The 21,287-nt window shown below is 52.9% G+C and overlaps 1 non-coding gene across 1 annotated transcript; it reads left to right on the plus strand.

The window, feature by feature from the left end:
- The first annotated feature begins 21,081 nt into the window (after positions 1-21,081).
- Positions 21,082-21,158, plus strand: TRNAN-GUU (transfer RNA asparagine (anticodon GUU)). The gene has a single exon. It is a non-coding gene; the product is annotated as a tRNA-Asn (tRNA).
- Positions 21,159-21,287: the final 129 nt, after the last annotated feature.

Genomic DNA, 21,287 nt, shown 5'->3' on the forward strand with positions numbered 1-21,287 from the left:
TTTTCTTTGGGCTGATAGCTTTGAAGATATGTTCTGATGGTGGTGAGAGTGGAGCAGGACTGTCTCCGTGGCACAATTGGCTAGCGCGATCGGCTGTTAACCGAAAGGTTGGAGGTTCGAGCCAACCCGGTTGTGGTGCGACGCTTTTTTTCTTTAGGCTGATAGCTCTGAAGAAATGTTGTGACGGTGGGGAGACTGGAGCGCGACCTTCTCCGTGGTGCAATTGGCTAGCGCGATCGGCTGTTAACCGAAAGGTTGGAGGTTCGAGCCCTCCCGGGAGTGGTGTGTTGCTTTTTTTTCTTTGGGCTGATAGCTTTGAAGATATGTTCTGATTGTGGTGAGTATGGAGCAGGACTGTCTCTGTGGCGCAATTGGGTAGCGCGTTCGGTCGTTAACCGAAAGGTTGGAGGTTCGAGCCCACCCGGTGGTGGTGCGGCGCTTTTTTCTATGGCCTGTTAGCACTGAAGATATGTTATAATGGTGGTAAGAGTGGAACAGGACTGTCTCCGTGGCGCAATTGGCTAGCGCGATCGGCTGGTAACTGAAAGGTTGGAGGTTCGAGCCCTCCCGAGAGTGGTGTGTTGATTTTTTTTCTTTGGGCTGATAGCTTTGAAGATATGTTCTGATGGTGGTGAGAGTGGAGCAGGACTCTCTCCGGGGCGCAATTGGCTAGCGCGATCGGCTGTTAACCGAAAGGTTGGAGGTTCGAGCCCACCCGGTTGTGGTGCGGCGCTTTTTTTTGGGGCTGATAGCTTTGAAGATATGTTCTGATGGTGGCGAGAGTGGAGCAGGACTGTCTCCGTGGCGCAATTGGCTAGCACGATCGGCTGTTAACCGAAAGGTTGGAGTTTCGAGCCCACCCGGTAGTGGTGTGTTGCTTTATTCTTTGCGCTGTTAGCTTTGAAGATATGTTCTGATGGTGGTGAGAGTGGAGCACGACTGTCTCCGTGGCCCCATAGGCTAGCGCGATCGGCTGTTAACCGAACGTTTGGAGTTTCGATTTCTCCCGGGAGTGGTGTGTTGCTTTTTTCTTTGCGCTGATAGCTTTGAAGTTATGTTCTGATGGTGGTGAGAGTGGAGCACAACTGTCTCCGTGGCACGATCGGCTAGCGCGTTCGTCTGTTAACTGAAAGGTTGGAGGTTCGAGCCCACCCGGTGGTGGTGCGGCGCTTTTTTTTCTTTGGGCTGATAGCTTTGAAGATATGTTCTGATGGTGGTGAGAGTGGAGCACGACTGTCTCCGTAGCGCAATTGGCTAGCGCGATCGGCTGTTGACCGAAAGGTTGGTGGTTCGAGCCCTCCGGGGAGTGGTGTGTTGCTTTTTTTTCTTTGGGCTTTGAAGATATTTGAAGATATTTGAAGAATCTTTGAAGATATGTTCTGATCGTGGTGAGAGTGGAGCATCACTGTCTCTGTGGCGCGATTGGGTAGCGCGTTCGGTCGTTAACCGAAAGGTTGGAGGTTCGAGCCCACACGGTGGTGGTGCGGCGCTTTTTTTCCTATGGGCTGATAGCTTTGAAGATACGTTCTGATGGTGGTGAGAGTGGAGCAGGACTGTCTCCGGGGCGCAATAGGCTAACGTGATCGGCTGTTAACCGAAAGGTTGGAGTTTCGAGCCTCCCCTTCCCCGGAAGTGGTGCGTTGCTTTTTTCTTTGCGCTGATAGCTTTGAAGATATGTTCTGATGGTGGTGAGTGTGGAGCACGACTGTCTCCGTGGCGCAATTGGCTAGCGCGATCGGCTGTTGACCGAAAGGTTGGAGGTTCGAGCGCACCCGGTGGTGGTGCGGCGCTTTTTTTTCTTTGGGCTGATAGCTTTGAAGATATGTTCTGATGGTGGTGAGACTGGAGCAGGACTGTCTCCGTGGTGCAATTGCCTAGCGCGATCGGCTGTTGACCGAAAGGTTGGAGGTTCGAGCCCACCCGGTGGTGGTGCGACGCTGTTTTTATTTGGGCTGATAGCTTTGAAGATATGTTCTGATGGTGGTGAGAGTGGAGCAGGACTGTATCCGTGGCGCAATTGGGTTGCGCGTTCGGTCGTTAACCGAAAGGTTGGAGGTTCGAGCCCACCCGGTGGTGGTGCGGCGCTTTTTCTTCTATGGGCTGATAGCTTTGAAGATATGTTTTAATGGTGGTGAGAGTGGAGCAGGACTGTCTCCGTGGTGCAATTGGCTAGCGCGATCGGCTGTTAATCGAAAGGTTGGAGTTTCGAGCCTTCCCGGGAGTGGTGTGTTGCTTTTTTCTTTGCGCTGATAGCTTTGAAGATATGTTCTGATGGTGATGAGAGGGAAGCAGGACTGTCCTCATGGCGCAATTGGCTAGCGCGATGGGCTCATAACCAAACGGTTGGAGTTTCGAGCCCACCCGGTGGTGGTGCGGCGCTTTTTTTTCTTTGGGCTGATAGCTTTGACGATATGTTCTGATGGTGGTGAGAGTGGAGCAGGACTGTCTCCGTGGCGCAATCGGCTAGCGCGTTCGGCTGTTAACCGAAAGGTTGGAGTTTCGAGCCCACCCGGTGGTGGTGCGGCGCTTTTTTTCCTTTGGGCTGATAGCTTTGAAGATATCTTCTGATGGTGGTGAGAGTGGAGCAGGACTGTCTCCGTTGCGCAATTGGCTAGCGCGATCGGCTGTTAACCAAAAGGTTGGAGTTTCGTGCCCTCCCGGGAGTGTTGTGTTGCTTTTTGATTTGCGCTGATAGCTTTGAAGATATGTTCTGATGGTGGTGAGAGAGGAGCACGACTGTCTCCGTGGCGCGATCGGCTAGCGCGATCGTCTGTTAAACGAAAGGTTGGAGTTTCGAGCCCAGCCGGTGGTGGTGGTGCGGCGCTCTTTTTTCTTTAGGCAGATAGCTTTGAAGATATGCTCTGATGGTGGTGAGAGTGGAGCACGACTGTCTCCGTGGCGCAATTGGCTAGCGCGATCGGCTTTTAACTAAAGGTTGGAGGTTCGAGCCCTCCCGGGAGTGGTTTGTTGCTTTTTTTTCTTTGGGCTGATAGCTTTGAAGATATGTTCTGATGGTGGTAAGAGTGGAGCAGGACTGTCTCCGTGGCACATTTGGCTAGCGCGATCGGCTGTTAACCGAAAGGTTGGAGGTTCGAGCCCACCCGGTGGTGGTGCGGCGCTTTTTTTCCTTTGGGCTGATAGCTTTGAAGATATGTTCTGATGTTGGTGAGAGTGGAGCAGGACTGTATCCGTTGCGCAATTGGCTAGCGCGATCGGCTGTTAACCAAAAGGTTGGAGTTTCGAGCCCTCCCGGGAGTGGTGTGTTGCTTTTTGATTTGCGCTGATAGCTTTGAAGATATGTTCTGATGGTGGTGAGAGAGGAGCACAACTGTCTCCGTGGCGCGATCGGCTAGCACGATCGTCTGTTAAACGAAAGGTTGGAGGTTCGAGCCCAGCCGGTGGTGGTGGTGCGGCGCTCTTTTTTCTTTAGGCAGATAGCTTTGAAGATATGCTCTGATGGTGGTGAGAGTGGAGCACGACTGTCTCCGTGGCGCAATTGGCTAGCGCGATCGGCTGTTAACTGAAAGGTTGGAGGTTAGAGCCCTCCCGGGAGTGGTTTGTTGCTTTTTTTCTTTGGGCTGATAGCTTTGAAGATATGTTCTGATGGTGGTGAGAGTGGAGCAGGACTGTCTCCGTGGCACAATTGGCTAGCGCGATCGGCTGTTAACCGAAAGGTTGGAGGTTCGAGCCAACCCGGTTGTGGTGCGACGCTTTTTTTCTTTAGGCTGATAGCTCTGAAGAAATGTTGTGACGGTGGGGAGACTGGAGCGCGACCTTCTCCGTGGTGCGATTGGCTAGCGCGATCGGCTGTTAACCGAAAGGTTGGAGGTTCGAGCCCTCCCGGGAGTGGTGTGTTGCTTTTTTTTCTTTGGGCTGATAGCTTTGAAGATATGTTCTGATTGTGGTGAGTATGGAGCAGGACTGTCTCTGTGGCGCAATTGGGTAGCGCGTTCGGTCGTTAACCGAAAGGTTGGAGGTTCGAGCCCACCCGGTGGTGGTGCGGCGCTTTTTTCTATGGCCTGATAGCATTGAAGATATGTTATAATGGTGGTAAGAGTGGAACAGGACTGTCTCCGTGGCGCAATTGGCTAGCGCGATCGGCTGGTAACTGAAAGGTTGGAGGTTCGAGCCCTCCCGAGAGTGGTGTGCTGATTTTTTTTCTTTGGGCTGATAGCTTTGAAGATATGTTCTGATGGTGGTGAGAGTGGAGCAGGACTCTCTCCGGGGCGCAATTGGCTAGCGCGATCGGCTGTTAACCGAAAGGTTGGAGGTTCGAGCCCACCCGGTTGTGGTGCGGCGCTTTTTTTGGGGGCTGATAGCTTTGAAGATATGTTCTGATGGTGGCGAGAGTGGAGCAGGACTGTCTCCGTGGCGCAATTGGCTAGCACGATCGGCTGTTAACCGAAAGGTTGGAGTTTCGAGCCCACCCGGTAGTGGTGTGTTGCTTTATTCTTTGCGCTGTTAGCTTTGAAGATATGTTCTGATGGTGGTGAGAGTGGAGCACGACTGTCTCCGTGGCCCCATAGGCTAGCGCGATCGGCTGTTAACCGAACGTTTGGAGTTTCGATTTCTCCCGGGAGTGGTGTGTTGCTTTTTTCTTTGCGCTGATAGCTTTGAAGTTATGTTCTGATGGTGGTGAGAGTGGAGCACAACTGTCTCCGTGGCACGATCGGCTAGCGCGTTCGTCTGTTAACCGAAAGGTTGGAGGTTCGAGCCCACCCGGTGGTGGTGCGGCGCTTTTTTTTCTTTGGGCTGATAGCTTTAAAGATATGTTCTGATGGTGGTGAGAGTGGATCACGACTGTCTCCGTGGCGCAATTGGCTAGCGCGATCGGCTGTTGACCGAAAGGTTGGTGGTTCGAGCCCTCCGGGGAGTGGTGTGTTGCTTTTTTTTCTTTGGGCTTTGAAGATATTTGAAGATATTTGAAGAATCTTTGAAGATATGTTCTGATCGTGGTGAGAGTGGAGCATCACTGTCTCTGTGGCGCGATTGGGTAGCGCGTTCGGTCGTTAACCGAAAGGTTGGAGGTTCGAGCCCACACGGTGGTGGTGCGGCGCTTTTTTTCCTATGGGCTGATAGCTTTGAAGATACGTTCTGATGGTGGTGAGAGTGGAGCAGGACTGTCTCCGGGGCGCAATAGGCTAACGTGATCGGCTGTTAACCGAAAGGTTGGAGTTTCGAGCCTCCCCTTCCCCGGAAGTGGTGCGTTGCTTTTTTCTTTGCGCTGATAGCTTTGAAGATATGTTCTGATGGTGGTGAGTGTGGAGCACGACTGTCTCCGTGGCGCAATTGGCTAGCGCGATGGGCTGTTGACCGAAAGGTTGGAGGTTCGAGCCCACCCGGTGGTGGTGCGACGCTTTTTTTATTTGGGCTGATAGCTTTGAAGATATGTTCTGATGGTGGTGAGAGTGGAGCAGGACTGTATCCGTGGCGCAATTGGGTTGCGCGTTCGGTCGTTAACCGAAAGGTTGGAGGTTCGAGCCCACCCGGTGGTGGTGCGGCGCTTTTTCTTCTATGGGCTGATAGCTTTGAAGATATGTTCTAATGGTGGTGAGAGTGGAGCAGGACTGTCTCCGTGGTGCAATTGGCTAGCGCGATCGGCTGTTAATCGAAAGGTTGGAGTTTCGAGCCTTCCCGGGAGTGGTGTGTTGCTTTTTTCTTTGCGCTGATAGCTTTGAAGATATGTTCTGATGGTGATGAGAGGGAAGCAGGACTGTCCTCATGGCGCAATTGGCTAGCGCGATGGGCTCATAACCAAACGGTTGGAGTTTCGAGCCCACCCGGTGGTGGTGCGGCGCTTTTTTTTCTTTGGGCTGATAGCTTTGACGATATGTTCTGATGGTGGTGAGAGTGGAGCAGGACTGTCTCCGTGGCGCAATCGGCTAGCGCGTTCGGCTGTTAACCGAAAGGTTGGAGTTTCGAGCCCACCCGGTGGCGGTGCGGCGCTTTTTTTCCTTTGGGCTGATAGCTTTGAAGATATGTTCTGATGGTGGTGAGAGTGGAGCAGGACTGTCTCCGTTGCGCAATTGGCTAGCGCGATCGGCTGTTAACCAAAAGGTTGGAGTTTCGTGCCCTCCCGGGAGTGTTGTGTTGCTTTTTGATTTGCGCTGATAGCTTTGAAGATATGTTCTGATGGTGGTGAGAGAGGAGCACGACTGTCTCCGTGGCGCGATCGGCTAGCGCGATCGTCTGTTAAACGAAATGTTGGAGTTTCGAGCCCAGCCGGTGGTGGTGGTGCGGCGCTCTTTTTTCTTTAGGCAGATAGCTTTGAAGATATGCTCTGATGGTGGTGAGAGTGGAGCACGACTGTCTCCGTGGCGCAATTGGCTAGCGCGATCGGCTTTTAACTGAAAGGTTGGAGGTTCGAGCCCTCCCGGGAGTGGTTTGTTGCTTTTTTTTCTTTGGGCTGATAGCTTTGAAAATATGTTCTGATGGTGGTGAGAGTGGAGCAGGACTGTCTCCGGGGCGCAATTGGCAAGCGCGATCGGCTGTTAACCGAAAGGTTGGAGGTTCGAGCCCACCCAGTGGTGGTGCGGCGCTTTTTTTATTTGGGCTGATAGCTTTGAAGATATGTTCTGATGGTGGTGAGTGTGGAGCACGACTGTCTCCGTGGCGCAATTGGCTAGCGTCATCGGCTGTTGACCGAAAGGTTGGAGGTTCGAGCGCACCCGGTGGTGGTGCGGCGCTTTTTTTTCTTTGGGCTGATAGCTTTGAAGATATGTTCTGATGGTGGTGAGACTGGAGCAGGACTGTCTCCGTGGTGCAATTGGCTAGCGCGATCGGCTGTTGACCGAAAGGTTGGAGGTTCGAGCCCACCCGGTGGTGGTGCGACGCTTTTTTTCTTTGGGCTGATAGCTTTGAAGATATGTTCTGATGGTGGTGAGAGTGGAGCAGGACTGTATCCGTGGCGCAATTGGGTTGCGCGTTCGGTCGTTAACCGAAAGGTTGGAGCTTCGAGCCCACCCGGTGGTAGTGCGGCGCTTTTTCTTCTATGGGCTGATAGCTTTGAAGATATGTTCTAAAGGTAGTGAGAGTGGAGCAGGACTGTCTCCGTGGTGCAATTGGCTAGCGCGATCGGCTGTTAATCGAAAGGTTGGAGTTTCGAGCCTTCCCGGGAGTGGTGTGTTGCTTTTTTCTTTGCGCTGATAGCTTTGAAGATATGTTCTGATGGTGATGAGAGGGAAGCAGGACTGTCCCCATGGCGCAATTGGCTAGCGCGATGGGCTCATAACCAAACGGTTGGAGTTTCGAGCCCACCCGGTGGTGGTGCGGCGCTTTTTTTTCTTTGGGCTGATAGCTTTGAAGATATGTTCTGATGGTGGTGAGAGTGGAGCAGGACTGTCTCCGTGGCGCAATCGGCTAGCGCGTTCGGCTGTTAACCGAAAGGTTGGAGTTTCGAGCCCACCCGGTGGTGGTGCGGCGCTTTTTTTCTTTGGGCTGATAGCTCTGAAGAAATGTTCTAATGGTGGGGAGAGTGGAGCACGACTTTCTCCATGGCGCAATTGGCTAGCGCAATCGGCTGTTAACCGAAAGGTTGGAGGTTCGAGCCCTCCCGGTAGTGGTCTGTTGCTTTTTTTTTCTTTGCGCTGATAGCTTTGAAGATATGTTCTGATGGTGGTGAGAGCGGAGCAGGACTGTCTCCATTGCGCAATGGCTAGCGCGATCGGCTGTTAACCAAAAGGTTGGAGTTTCGTGCCCTCCCGGGAGTGTTGTGTTGCTTTTTGATTTGCGCTGATAGCTTTGAAGATATGTTCTGATGGTGGTGAGAGAGGAGCACGACTGTCTCCGTGGCGCGATCGGCTAGCGCGATCGTCTGTTAAACGAAAGGTTGGAGTTTCGAGCCCAGCCGGTGGTGGTGGTGCGGCGCTCTTTTTTCTTTAGGCAGATAGCTTTGAAGATATGCTCTGATGGTGGTGAGAGTGGAGCACGATTGTCTCCGTGGCGCAATTGGCTAGCGCGATCGGCTTTTAACTGAAAGGTTGGAGGTTCGAGCCCTCCCGGGAGTGGTTTGTTGCTTTTTTTTCTTTGGGCTGATAGCTTTGAAGATATGTTCTGATGGTGGTAAGAGTGGAGCAGGACTGTCTCCGTGGCACATTTGGCTAGCGCGATCGGCTGTTAACCGAAAGGTTGGAGGTTCGAGCCAACCCGGTTGTGGTGCGACGCTTTTTTTCTTTAGGCTGATAGCTCTGAAGAAATGTTGTGACGGTGGGGAGACTGGAGCGCGACCTTCTCCGTGGTGCAATTGGCTAGCGCGATCGGCTGTTACCCGAAAGGTTGGAGGTTCGAGCCCTCCCGGGAGTGGTGTGTTGCTTTTTTTTCTTTGGGCTGATAGCTTTGAAGATATGTTCTGATTGTGGTGAGTATGGAGCAGGACTGTCTCTGTGGCGCAATTTGGTAGCGCGTTCGGTCGTTAACCGAAAGGTTGGAGGTTCGAGCCCACCCGGTGGTGGTGCGGCGCTTTTTTCTATGGCCTGATAGCATTGAAGATATGTTCTAATGGTGGTAAGAGTGGAACAGGACTGTCTCCGTGGCGCAATTGGCTAGCGCGATCGGCTGGTAACTGAATGGTTGGAGGTTCGAGCCCTCCCGGGAGTGGTGTGTTGATTTTTTTCTTTCGGCTGATAGCTTTGAAGATATGTTCTGATGGTGGTGAGAGTGGAGCAGGACTGTCTCCGGGGCGCAATTGGCTAGCGCGATCGGCTGTTAACCGAAAGGTTGGAGGTTCGAGCCCACCCGGTTGTGGTGTGGCGCTTTTTTTTGGGCTGATAGCTTTGAAGATATGTTCTGATGGCGGCGAGAGTGGAGCAGGACTGTCTCCGTGGCGCAATTGGCAAGCACGATCGGCTGTTAACCGAAACGTTGGAGTTTCGAGCCCACCCGGTAGTGGTGTGTTGCTTTAATCTTTGCGCTGATAGGTTTGAAGATATGTTCTGATGGTGGTGAGATTGGAGCACGACTGTCTCCGTGGCCCCATAGGCTAGCGCGATCAGCTGTTAACCGAACGTTTGGAGTTTCGATTTCTCCCGGGAGTGGTGTGTTGCTTTTTTCTTTGCGCTGATAGCTTTGAAGATATGTTCTGATGGTGGTGAGAGTGGAGCACGATTGTCTCCGTGGCACGATCGGCTAGCGCGATCGTCTGTTAACCGAAAGGTTGGAGGTTCGAGCCCACCCGGTGGTGGTGCGGCGCTTTTTTTTCTTTGGGCTGATAGCTTTGAAGATATGTACTGATGGTGGTGAGAGTGGAGCACGACTGTCTCCGTGGCACAATTGGCTAGCGCGATCGGCTGTTGACCGAAAGGTTGGTGGTTCGAGCCCTCCGGGGAGTGGTGTGTTGCTTTTTTTTCTTTGGGCTGATAGCTTTGAAGGTATGTTCTGATCGTGGTGAGAGTGGAGCATCACTATCTCTGTGGCGCGATTGGGCAGCGCGTTCGGTCGTTAACCGAAAGGTTGGAGGTTCGAGCCCACACGGTGGTGGTGCGGCGCTTTTTTTCCTATGGGCTGATAGCTTTGAAGATACGTTCTGATGGTGGTGAGAGTGGAGCAGGACTGTCTCCGGGGCTCAATTGGCTAACGTGATCGGCTGTTAACCGAAAGGTTGGAGTTTCGAGCCTCCCCCCCCCCCCGGAAGTGGTGCGTTGCTTTTTTCTTTGCGCTGATAGCTTTGAAGATATGTACTGATGGTGGTGAGAGTGGAGCACGACTGTCTCCGTGGCGCGATCGGCTAGCGCGATCGTCTGTTAACCGAAAGGTTGGAGGTTCGAGCCCTCCCGGGAGAGGTGTGTTGCTTTTTTTTCTTTGGGCTGATAGCTTTGAAGATATGTTCTGATGGTGGTGAAAGTGGAGCAGGACTGTCTCCGGGGCGCAATTGGCAAGCGCGATCGGCTGTTAACCGAAAGGTTGGAGGTTCGAGCCCACCCAGTGGTGGTGCGGCGCTTTTTTTATTTGGGCTGATAGCTTTGAAGATATGTTCTGATGGTGGTGAGTGTGGAGCACGACTGTCTCCGTGGCGCAATTGGCTAGCGTCATCGGCTGTTGACCGAAAGGTTGGAGGTTCGAGCGCACCCGGTGGTGGTGCGGCGCTTTTTTTTCTTTGGGCTGATAGCTTTGAAGATATGTTCTGATGGTGGTGAGACTGGAGCAGGACTGTCTCCGTGGTGCAATTGGCTAGCGCGATCGGCTGTTGACCGAAAGGTTGGAGGTTCGAGCCCACCCGGTGGTGGTGCGACGCTTTTTTTCTTTGGGCTGATAGCTTTGAAGATATGTTCTGATGGTGGTGAGAGTGGAGCAGGACTGTATCCGTGGCGCAATTGGGTTGCGCGTTCGGTCGTTAACCGAAAGGTTGGAGCTTCGAGCCCACCCGGTGGTAGTGCGGCGCTTTTTCTTCTATGGGCTGATAGCTTTGAAGATATGTTCTAATGGTAGTGAGAGTGGAGCAGGACTGTCTCCGTGGTGCAATTGGCTAGCGCGATCGGCTGTTAATCGAAAGGTTGGAGTTTCGAGCCTTCCCGGGAGTGGTGTGTTGCTTTTTTCTTTGCGCTGATAGCTTTGAAGATATGTTCTGATGGTGATGAGAGGGAAGCAGGACTGTCCCCATGGCGCAATTGGCTAGCGCGATGGGCTCATAACCAAACGGTTGGAGTTTCGAGCCCACCCGGTGGTGGTGCGGCGCTTTTTTTTCTTTGGGCTGATAGCTTTGAAGATATGTTCTGATGGTGGTGAGAGTGGAGCAGGACTGTCTCCGTGGCGCAATCGGCTAGCGCGTTCGGCTGTTAACCGAAAGGTTGGAGTTTCGAGCCCACCCGGTGGTGGTGCGGCGCTTTTTTTCTTTGGGCTGATAGCTCTGAAGAAATGTTCTAATGGTGGGGAGAGTGGAGCACGACTTTCTCCATGGCGCAATTGGCTAGCGCGATCGGCTGTTAACCGAAAGGTTGGAGGTTCGAGCCCTCCCGGTAGTGGTCTGTTGCTTTTTTTTTCTTTGCGCTGATAGCTTTGAAAATATGTTCTGATGGTGATGAGAGCGGAGCAGGACTGTCTCCATTGCGCAATGGCTCGCGCGATCGGCTGTTAACCGAAAGGTTGGCGTTTCGAGCCCTTCCGGGAGTGGTGTGTTGCTTTTTTCTTTGCGCTGATAGCTTTGAAGATATGCTCTGATGGTGGTGAGAGAGGAGCACGACTGTCTCCATGGCGCGATCGGCTAGCGCGATCGTCTGTTAACCGAAAGGTTGGAGGTTCGAGCCCACGCGGTGGTGGTGCGGGGCTTTTTTTTAGGCAGATAGCTTTGAAGATATGCTCTGATGGTGGTGAGAGTGGAGCACGACTGTCTCCGTGGCGCAATTGGCTAGCGCGATCGGCTGGTAACTGAAAGTTTGGAGGTTCGAGCCCTCCCGGGAGTGGTGTGTTGCTTTTTTTCTTTGGGCTGATAGCTTTGAAGATATGTTCTGATGGTGGTGAGAGTGGAGCAGGACTGTCTCCGGGGCGCAATTGGCTAGCGCGATCGGCTGTTAACCGAAAGGTTGGAGGTTCGAGCCCACCCGGTTGTGGTGCGGCGCTTTTTTTTCTTTGGGCTGATAGCTTTGAAGATATGTTCTGTTGGTGGCGAGAGTGGAGCAGGACTGTCTCCGTGGCGCAATTGGCTGGCACGATCGGCTGTTAACCGAAAGGTTGGAGTTTCGAGCCCACCCGGTAGTGGTGTGTTGCTTTTTTCTTTGCGCTGATAGCTTTGAAGATATGTTCTGATGGTGGTGAGAGTGGAGCACGACTGTCTCCGTGGCCCCATAGGCTAGCGCGATCGGCTGTTAACCGAACGTTTGGAAATTCGATTTCTCCCGGGAGTGGTGTGTTGCTTTTTTCTTTGCGCTGATAGCTTTGAAAATATGTTCTGATGGTGGTGAGAGTAGAGCACGACTGTCTCCATGGCGCGATGGGCTAGCGCGATCGTCTGTTAACCGAAAGGTTGGAGGTTCGAGCCCACCCGGTGGTGGTGCGGCGCTTTTTTTTCTTTGGGTTGATAGCTTTGAAGATATGTTCTGATGGTGATGAGAGTGGAGCACGACTGTCTCCGTGGCGCAATTGGCTAGCGCGATCGGCTGTTAACCGAAACTTTGGAGGTTCGAGCCCTCCCGGGAGTGGTATGTTGCTTTTTTCTTTGGGCTGATAGCTTTGAAGATATGTTCTGATGGTGGTGAGAGTGGAGCAAGACTGTCTCCGTGGCGCAATTGGCTAGCGCGATCGGCTGTTAATCGAAAGGTTGGAGTTTCGAGCCCACCCGGTGGTGGTGCGGCGCTTTTTTTGGGGGCTGATAGCTTTGAAGATATGTTCTGATGGTGGTGAGAGTAGAGCACGACTGTCTCCATGGCGCGATGGGCTAGCACGATCGTCTGTTAACCGAAAGGTTGGAGGTTCGAGCCCACCCGGTGGTGGTGCGGCGCTTTTTTTTCTTTGGGTTGATAGCTTTGAAGATATGTTCTCATGGTGATGAGAGTGGAGCACGACTGTCTCCGTGGCGCAATTGGCTAGCGCGATCGGCTGTTAACCGAAACTTTGGAGGTTCGAGCCCTCCCGGGAGTGGTATGTTGCTTTTTTCTTTGGGCTGATAGCTTTGAAGATATGTTCTGATGGTGGTGAGAGTGGAGCAAGACTGTCTCCGTGGCGCAATTGGCTAGCGCGATCGGCTGTTAATCGAAAGGTTGGAGTTTTGAGCCCACCCGGTGGTGGTGCGGCGCTTTTTTCTATGGCCTGATAGCATTGAAGATATGTTATAATGGTGGTAAGAGTGGAACAGGACTGTCTCCGTGGCGCAATTGGCTAGCGCGATCGGCTGGTAACTGAAAGGTTGGAAGTTCGAGCCCTCCCGGGAGTGGTGTGTTGATTTTTTTTCTTTGGGCTGATAGCTTTGAAGATATGTTCTGATGGTGGTGAGAGTGGAGCAGGACTCTCTCCGGGGCGCAATTTGCTAGCGCGATCGGCTGTTAACCGAAAGGTTGGAGGTTCGAGCCCACCCGGTTGTGGTGCGGCGCTTTTTTTTTGGGGCTGATAGCTTTGAAGATATGTTCTGATGGTGGCGAGAGTGGAGCAGGACTGTCTCCGTGGCGCAATTGACTAGCACGATCGGCTGTTAACCGAAAGGTTGGAGTTTCGAGCCCACCCGGTAGTGGTGTGTTGCTTTATTCTTTGCGCTGTTAGCTTTGAAGATATGTTCTGATGGTGGTGAGAGTGGAGCACGACTGTCTCCGTGGCCCCATAGGCTAGCCTGATCGGCTGTTAACCGAACGTTTGGAGTTTCGATTTCTCCCGGGAGTGGTGTGTTGCTTTTTTCTTTGCGCTGATAGCTTTGAAGTTATGTTCTGATGGTGGTGAGAGTGGAGCACAACTGTCTCCGTGGCACGATCGGCTAGCGCGATCGTCTGTTAACCGAAAGGTTGGAGGTTCGAGCCCACCCGGTGGTGGTGCGGCGCTTTTTTTTCTTTGGGCTGATAGCTTTGAAGATATGTTCTGATGGTGGTGAGAGTGGAGCACGACTGTCTCCGTGGCGCAATTGGCTAGCGCGATCGGCTGTTGACCGAAAGGTTGGTGGTTCGAGCCCTCCGGGGAGTGGTGTGTTGCTTTTTTTTCTTTGGGCTTTGAAGATATTTAAAGATATTTGAAGATATTTGAAGATATTTGAAGAAGCTTTGAAGATATGTTCTGATCGTGGTGAGAGTGGAGCATCACTGTCTCTGTGGCGCGATTGGGTAGCGCGTTCGGTCGTTAACCGAAAGGTTGGAGGTTCGAGCCCACACGGTGGTGGTGCGGCGCTTTTTTTCCTATGGGCTGATAGCTTTGAAGATACGTTCTGATGGTGGTGAGAGTGGAGCAGGACTGTCTCCGGGGCGCAATAGGCTAACGTGATCGGCTGTTAACCGAAAGGTTGGAGTTTCGAGCCTCCCCTTCCCCGGAAGTGGTGCGTTGCTTTTTTCTTTGCGCTGATAGCTTTGAAGATATGTTCTGATGGTGGTGAGTGTGGAGCACGACTGTCTCCGTGGCGCAATTGGCTAGCGCGATCGGCTGTTGACCGAAAGGTTGGAGGTTCGAGCGCACCCGGTGGTGGTGCGGCGCTTTTTTTTCTTTGGGCTGATAGCTTTGAAGATATGTTCTGATGGTGGTGAGACAGGAGCAGGACTGTCTCCGTGGTGCAATTGGCTAGCGCGATCGGCTGTTGACCGAAAGTTTGGAGGTTCGAGCCCACCCGGTGGTGGTGCGACGCTTTTTTTATTTGGGCTGATAGCTTTGAAGATATGTTCTGATGGTGGTGAGAGTGGAGCAGGACTGTATCCGTGGCGCAATTGGGTTGCGCGTTCGGTCGTTAACCGAAAGGTTGGAGGTTCGAGCCCACCCGGTGGTGGTGCGGCGCTTTTTCTTCTATGGGCTGATAGCTTTGAAGATATGTTCTAATGGTGGTGAGAGTGGAGCAGGACTGTCTCCGTGGTGCAATTGGCTAGCGCGATCGGCTGTTAATCGAAAGGTTGGAGTTTCGAGCCTTCCCGGGAGTGGTGTGTTGCTTTTTTCTTTGCGCTGATAGCTTTGAAGATATGTTCTGATGGTGATGAGAGGGAAGCAGGACTGTCCCCATGGCGCAATTGGCTAGCGCGAAGGGCTCATAACCAAACGGTTGGAGTTTCGAGCCCACCCGGTGGTGGTGCGGCGCTTTTTTTTTCTTTGGGCTGATAGCTTTGACGATATGTTCTGATGGTGGTGAGAGTGGAGCAGGACTGTCTCCGTGGCGCAATCGGCTAGCGCGTTCGGCTGTTAACCGAAAGGTTGGAGTTTCGAGCCCTCCCGGGAGTGGTTTGTTGCTTTTTTTTCTTTGGGCTGATAGCTTTGAAGATATGTTCTGATGGTGGTAAGAGTGGAGCAGGACTGTCTCCGTGGCACATTTGGCTAGCGCGATCGGCTGTTAACCGAAAGGTTGGAGGTTCGAGCCAACCCGGTTGTGGTGCGACGCTTTTTTTCTTTAGGCTGATAGCTCTGAAGAAATGTTGTGACGGTGGGGAGACTGGAGCGCGACCTTCTCCGTGGTGCAATTGGCTAGCGCGATCGGCTGTTACCCGAAAGGTTGGAGGTTCGAGCCCTCCCGGGAGTGGTGTGTTGCTTTTTTTTCTTTGGGCTGATAGCTTTGAAGATATGTTCAGATTGTGGTGAGTATGGAGCAGGACTGTCTCTGTGGCGCAATTTGGTAGGGCGTTCGGTCGTTAACCGAAAGGTTGGAGGTTCGAGCCCACCCGGTGGTGGTGCGGCGCTTTTTTCTATGGCCTGATAGCATTGAAGATATGTTCTAATGGTGGTAAGAGTGGAACAGGACTGTCTCCGTGGCGCAATTGGCTAGCGCGATCGGCTGGTAACTGAAAGGTTGGAGGTTCGAGCCCTCCCGGGAGTGGTGTGTTGATTTTTTTCTTTGGGCTGATAGCTTTGAAGATATGTTCTGATGGTGGTGAGAGTGGAGCAGGACTGTCTCCGGGGCGCAATTGGCTAGCGCGATCGGCTGTTAACCGAAAGGTTGGAGGTTCGAGCCCACCCGGTTGTGGTGCGGCGCTTTTTTTTGGGCTGATAGCTTTGAAGATATGTTCTGATGGCGGCGAGAGTGGAGCAGGACTGTCTCCGTGGCGCAATTGGCTAGCACGATCGGCTGTTAACCGAAACGTTGGAGTTTCGAGCCCACCCGGTAGTGGTGTGTTGCTTTATTCTTTGCGCTGATAGGTTTGAAGATATGTTCTGATGGTGGTGAGATTGGAGCACGACTGTCTCCGTGGCCCCATAGGCTAGCGCGATCGGCTGTTAACCGAACGTTTGGAGTTTCGATTTCTCCCGGGAGTGGTGTGTTGCTTTTTTCTTTGCGCTGATAGCTTTGAAGATATGTTCTGATGGTGGTGAGAGTGGAGCACGACTGTCTCCGTGGCACGATCGGCTAGCGCGATCGTCTGTTAACCGAAAGGTTGGAGGTTCGAGCCCACCCGGTGGTGGTGCGGCGCTTTTTTTTCTTTGGGCTGATAGCTTTGAAGATATGTACTGATGGTGGTGAGAGTGGAGCACGACTGTCTCCGTGGCACAATTGGCTAGCGCGATCGGCTGTTGACCGAAAGGTTGGTGGTGCGAGCCCTCCGGGGAGTGGTGTGTTGCTTTTTTTTCTTTGGGCTGATAGCTTTGAAGGTATGTTCTGATCGTGGTGAGAGTGGAGCATCACTATCTCTGTGGCGCGATTGGGTAGCGCGTTCGGTCGTTAACCGAAAGGTTGGAGGTTCGAGCCCACACGGTGGTGGTGCGGCGCTTTTTTTCCTATGGGCTGATAGCTTTGAAGATACGTTCTGATGGTGGTGAGAGTGGAGCAGGACTGTCTCCGGGGCGCAATTGGCTAACGTGATCGGCTGTTAACCGAAAGGTTGGAGTTTCGAGCCCTCCCGGGAGAGGTGTGTTGCTTTTTTTTCTTTGGGCTGATAGCTTTGAAGATATGTTCTGATGGTGGTGAGAGTGGAGCAGGACTGTCTCCGGGGCGCAATTGGCAAGCGCGAGCGGCTGTTAACCGAAAGGTTGGAGGTTCGAGCCCACCCAGTGGTGGTGCGGCGCTTTTTTTATTTGGGCTGATAGCTTTGAAGATATGTTCTGATGGTGGTGAGTGTGGAGCACGACTGTCTCCGTGGCGCAATTGGCTAGCGTCATCGGCTGTTGACCGAAAGGTTGGAGGTTCGAGCGCACCCGGTGGTGGTGCGGCGCTTTTTTTTTCTTTGGGCTGATAGCTTTGAAGATATGTTCTGATGGTGGTGAGACTGGAGCAGGACTGTCTCCGTGGTGCAATTGGCTAGCGCGATCGGCTGTTGACCGAAAGGTTGGAGGTTCGAGCCCACCCGGTGGTGGTGCGACGCTTTTTTTGTTTGGGCTGATAGCTTTGAAGATATGTTCTGATGGTGGTGAGAGTGGAGCAGGACTGTATCCGTGGCGCAATTGGGTTGCGCGTTTGGTCGTTAACCGAAAGGTTGGAGGTTCGAGCCCACCCGGTGGTGGTGCGGCGCTTTTTCTTCTATGGGCTGATAGCTTTGAAGATATGTTCTAATGGTAGTGAGAGTGGAGCAGGACTGTCTCCGTGGTGCAATTGGCTAGCGCGATCGGCTGTTAATCGAAAGGTTGGAGTTTCGAGCCTTCCCGGGAGTGGTGTGTTGCTTTTTTCTTTGCGCTGATAGCTTTGAAGATATGTTCTGATGGTGATGAGAGGGAAGCAGGACTGTCCCCATGGCGCAATTGGCTAGCGCGATGGGCTCATAACCAAACGGTTGGAGTTTCGAGCCCACCCGGTGGTGGTGCGGCGCTTTTTTTTTCTTTGGGCTGATAGCTTTGAAGATATGTTCTGATGGTGGTGAGAGTGGAGCAGGACTGTCTCCGTGGCGCAATCGGCTAGCGCGTTCGGCTGTTAACCGAAAGGTTGGAGTTTCGAGCCCACCCGGTGGTGGTGCGGCGCTTTTTTTCTTTGGGCTGATAGCTCTGAAGAAATGTTCTGATGGTGGGGAGAGTGGAGCACGACTTTCTCCATGGCGCAATTGGCTAGCGCGATCGGCTGTTAACCGAAAGGTTGGAGGTTCGAGCCCTCCCGGTAGTGGTGTGTTGCTTTTTTTTCTTTGCGCTGATAGCTTTGAAGCTATGTTCTGATGGTGGTGAGAGCGGAGCAGGACTGTCTCCATTGCGCAATGGCTCGCGCGATCGGCTGTTAACCGAAAGGTTGGCGTTTCGAGCCCTTCCGGGAGTGGTGTGTTGCTTTTTTCTTTGCGCTGATAGCTTTGAAGATATGCTCTGATGGTGGTGAGAGAGGAGCACGACTGTCTCCATGGCGCGATCGGCTAGCGCGATCGTCTGTTAACCGAAAGGTTGGAGGTTCGAGCCCACGCGGTGGTGGTGCGGGGCTTTTTTTTAGGCAGATAGCTTTGAAGATATGCTCTGATGGTGGTGAGAGTGGAGCACGACTGTCTCCGTGGCGCAATTGGCTAGCGCGATCGGCTGATAACTGAAAGTTTGGAGGTTCGAGCCCTCCCGGGAGTGGTGTGTTGCTTTTTTTCTTTGGGCTGATAGCTTTGAAGATATGTTCTGATGGTGGTGAGAGTGGAGCAGGACTGTCTCCGGGGCGCAATTGGCTAGCGCGATCGGCTGTTAACCGAAAGGTTGGAGGTTCGAGCCCACCCGGTTGTGGTGCGGCGCTTTTTTTTCTTTGGGCTGATAGCTTTGAAGATATGTTCTGTTGGTGGCGAGAGTGGAGCAGGACTGTCTCCGTGGCGCAATTGGCTAGCACGATCGGCTGTTAACCGAAAGGTTGGAGTTTCGAGCCCACCCGGTAGTGGTGTGTTGCTTTTTTCTTTGCGCTGATAGCTTTGAAGATATGTTCTGATGGTGGTGAGAGTGGAGCACGACTGTCTCCGTGGCCCCATAGGCTAGCGCGATCGGCTGTTAACCGAACGTTTGGAAATTCGATTTCTCCCGGGAGTGGTGTGTTGCGTTTTTCTTTGCGCTGATAGCTTTGAAAATATGTTCTGATGGTGGTGAGAGTAGAGCACGACTGTCTCCATGGCGCGATGGGCTAGCGCGATCGTCTGTTAACCGAAAGGTTGGAGGTTCGAGCCCGCCCGGTGGTGGTGCGGCGCTTTTTTTTCTTTGGTTTGATAGCTTTGAAGATAAGTTCTGATGGTGATGAGAGTGGAGCACGACTGTCTCCGTGGCGCAATTGGCTAGCGCGATCGGCTGTTAACCGAAACTTTGGAGGTTCGAGCCCTCCCGGGAGTGGTATGTTGCTTTTTTCTTTGGGCAGATAGCTTTGAAGATATGTTCTGATGGTGGTGAGAGTGGAGCAAGACTGTCTCCGTGGCGCAATTGGCTAGCGCGATCGGCTGTTAATCGAAAGGTTGGAGTTTCGAGCCCACCCGGTGGTGGTGCGGCGCTTTTTTTGGGGGCTGATAGCTTTGAAGATATGTTCTGATGGTGGTGAGAGTGGAGCAGGACTGTCTCCGTTGCGGAATTGGCTAACGTGATCGGCTGTTAACCGAAAGGTTGGAGTTTCGAGCCCCCCCCCCCCCCCCCGGGAGTGGTGTGTTGCTTTTTTCTTTGCGCTGATAGCTTTGAAGATATGTTCTGATGGTGGTGAGAGTGGAGCACAACTGTCTCCGAGGCGCGATCGGCTAGCGCGATCGTCTGTTAACCGAAAGGTTGGAGGTTCGAGCCCTCCCGGGAGAGGTGCGGCGCATTTTTCTCTTTGGGCTGCTAGCTTTGAAGATATGTTCTGATGGTGGTGAGAGTGGAGCACGACTGTCTCCGTGGCGCAATTGGCTAGCGCGATCGGCTGTTGACCGAAAGGTTGGAGGTTCGAGCGCACCCGGTGGTGGTGCGGCGCTTTTTTTTCTTTGGGCTGATAGCTTTGAAGATATGTTCTGATGGTGGTGAGAGTAGAGCAGGACTGTCTCCGGGGCGCAATTGGCTTGCGCGATCGGCTGTTAACCGAAAGATTGGAGGTTCGAGCCCACCCAGTGGTGGTGCGGCGCTTTTTTTTCTTTGGGCTGATAGCTTTGAAGATATGTTCTGATGATGGTGAAAGTGGAGCACGACTGTCTCCGTGGCGCAATTGGCTAACGTGATCGGCTGTTGACCGAAAGGTTGGAGGTTCGAGTGCACCCGGTGGTGGTGCGGCGCTTTTTTTCTTTGGGCTGATAGCTTTGAAGATATGTTCTGATGGTGGTGAGAGTGCAGCAGGGCTGTCTCCGTGGCGCAATTGGCTAGCGCGATCGGCTGTTAACCGAAAGGTTGGAGGTTCGAGCCCTCCCGGGAGTGGTGTGTTGCTTTTTTCTTTGCGCTGATAGCTTTGAAGATATGTTATGTTGATGGTGAGAGTGGAGCACGACTGTCTCCATGGCGCAATTGGCTAGGGCAATCGGCTGTTAACCGAAAGGTTGGAGGTTCGAGCCTTTTCGGGAGTGGTGTGTTGCTTTTTTTTCTTTGGGCTGATAGCTTTGAAGATATGTTCTGATGGTGGTGAGAGTGCATCAGGACTGTCTCCGTGGCGCAATTGGGTAGCGCGTTCGGTCGTTACCCGAAAGGTTGGAGGTTCGAGCCCACCCGGTGGTGGTGCGGCGCATTTTTTCTATGGCCTGATAGCTTTGAAGATATGTTCTGATGGTGGTGAGAGTGGAGCAGCACTGTCTCTGTGGCGCGATTGGGTAGCGCGTTCGGTCGTTAACCGAAAGGTTGGAGGTTCGAGCCCACACGGTGGTGGTGCGGCGCTTTTTTTCTTATGGGCTGATAGCATTTGAAGATATGCTCTGATGGCGGTGAGAGTGGAGCACGACTGTCTCCGTGGCGCAATTGGCTAGCGCTATCGGCTGTTAACCGAAAGGTTGGAGGTTCGAGCCCTCCCGGGAGTGGTATGTTGCTTTTTTCTTTGGGCTGATAGCTTTGAAGATATGTTCTGATGGTGGTGAGAGTGGAGCAAGACTGTCTCCGTGGCGCAATTGGCTAGCGCGATCGGCTGTTAATCGAAAGGTTGGAGTTTCGAGCCCACCCGGTGGTGGTGCGGCGCTTTTTTTTGGGGGCTGATAGCTTTGAAGATATGTTCTGATGGTGGTGAGAGTGGAGCAGGACTGTGTCCGTTGCGGAATTGGCTAACGTGATCGGCTGTTAATCGAAAGGTTGGAGTTTCGAGCCCCCCCCCCCCGGGAGTGGTGTGTTGCTTTTTTTTTTGCGCTGATAGCTTTGAAGATATGTTCTGATGGTGGTGAGAGTGGAGCACGACTGTCTCCGTGGCGCGATCGGCTAGCGCGATCGTCTGTTAACGGAAAGGTTTGAGGTTCGAGCCCTCCCGGGAGAGGTGCGGCGCTTTTTTCTCTTTGGGCTGATAGCTTTGAAGATATGTTCTGATGGTGGTGAGAGTGGAGCACGACTGTCTCCGTGGCGCAATTGGCTAGCGCCATCGGCTGTTGACCGAAAGGTTGGAGGTTCGAGCGCACCCGGTGGTGGTGCGGCGCTTTTTTTCTTTGGGCTGATAGCTTTGAAGATATGTTCTGATGGTGGTGAGACTGGAGCAGGACTGTCTCCGTGGCGCAATTGGTTAGCGCGATCGGCTGTTAACCGAAAGGTTGGAGGTTCGAGCCCTCCCGGGAGTGGTGTGTTGCTTTTTCTTTGCGCTGATAGCTTTGAAGATATGTTCTGATGGTGGTGAGAGTGGAGCACGACTGTCTCCGTGTCGCGATTGGCTAGCGCGATCGTCTCTTAACCGAAAGGTTGGAGGTTCG

Source organism: Rhipicephalus microplus, unplaced genomic scaffold (genome assembly GCF_043290135.1).
Source record: "Rhipicephalus microplus isolate Deutch F79 unplaced genomic scaffold, USDA_Rmic scaffold_38, whole genome shotgun sequence".
In the NCBI taxonomy this organism is placed as follows: Eukaryota; Metazoa; Arthropoda; class Arachnida; order Ixodida; family Ixodidae; genus Rhipicephalus; species Rhipicephalus microplus.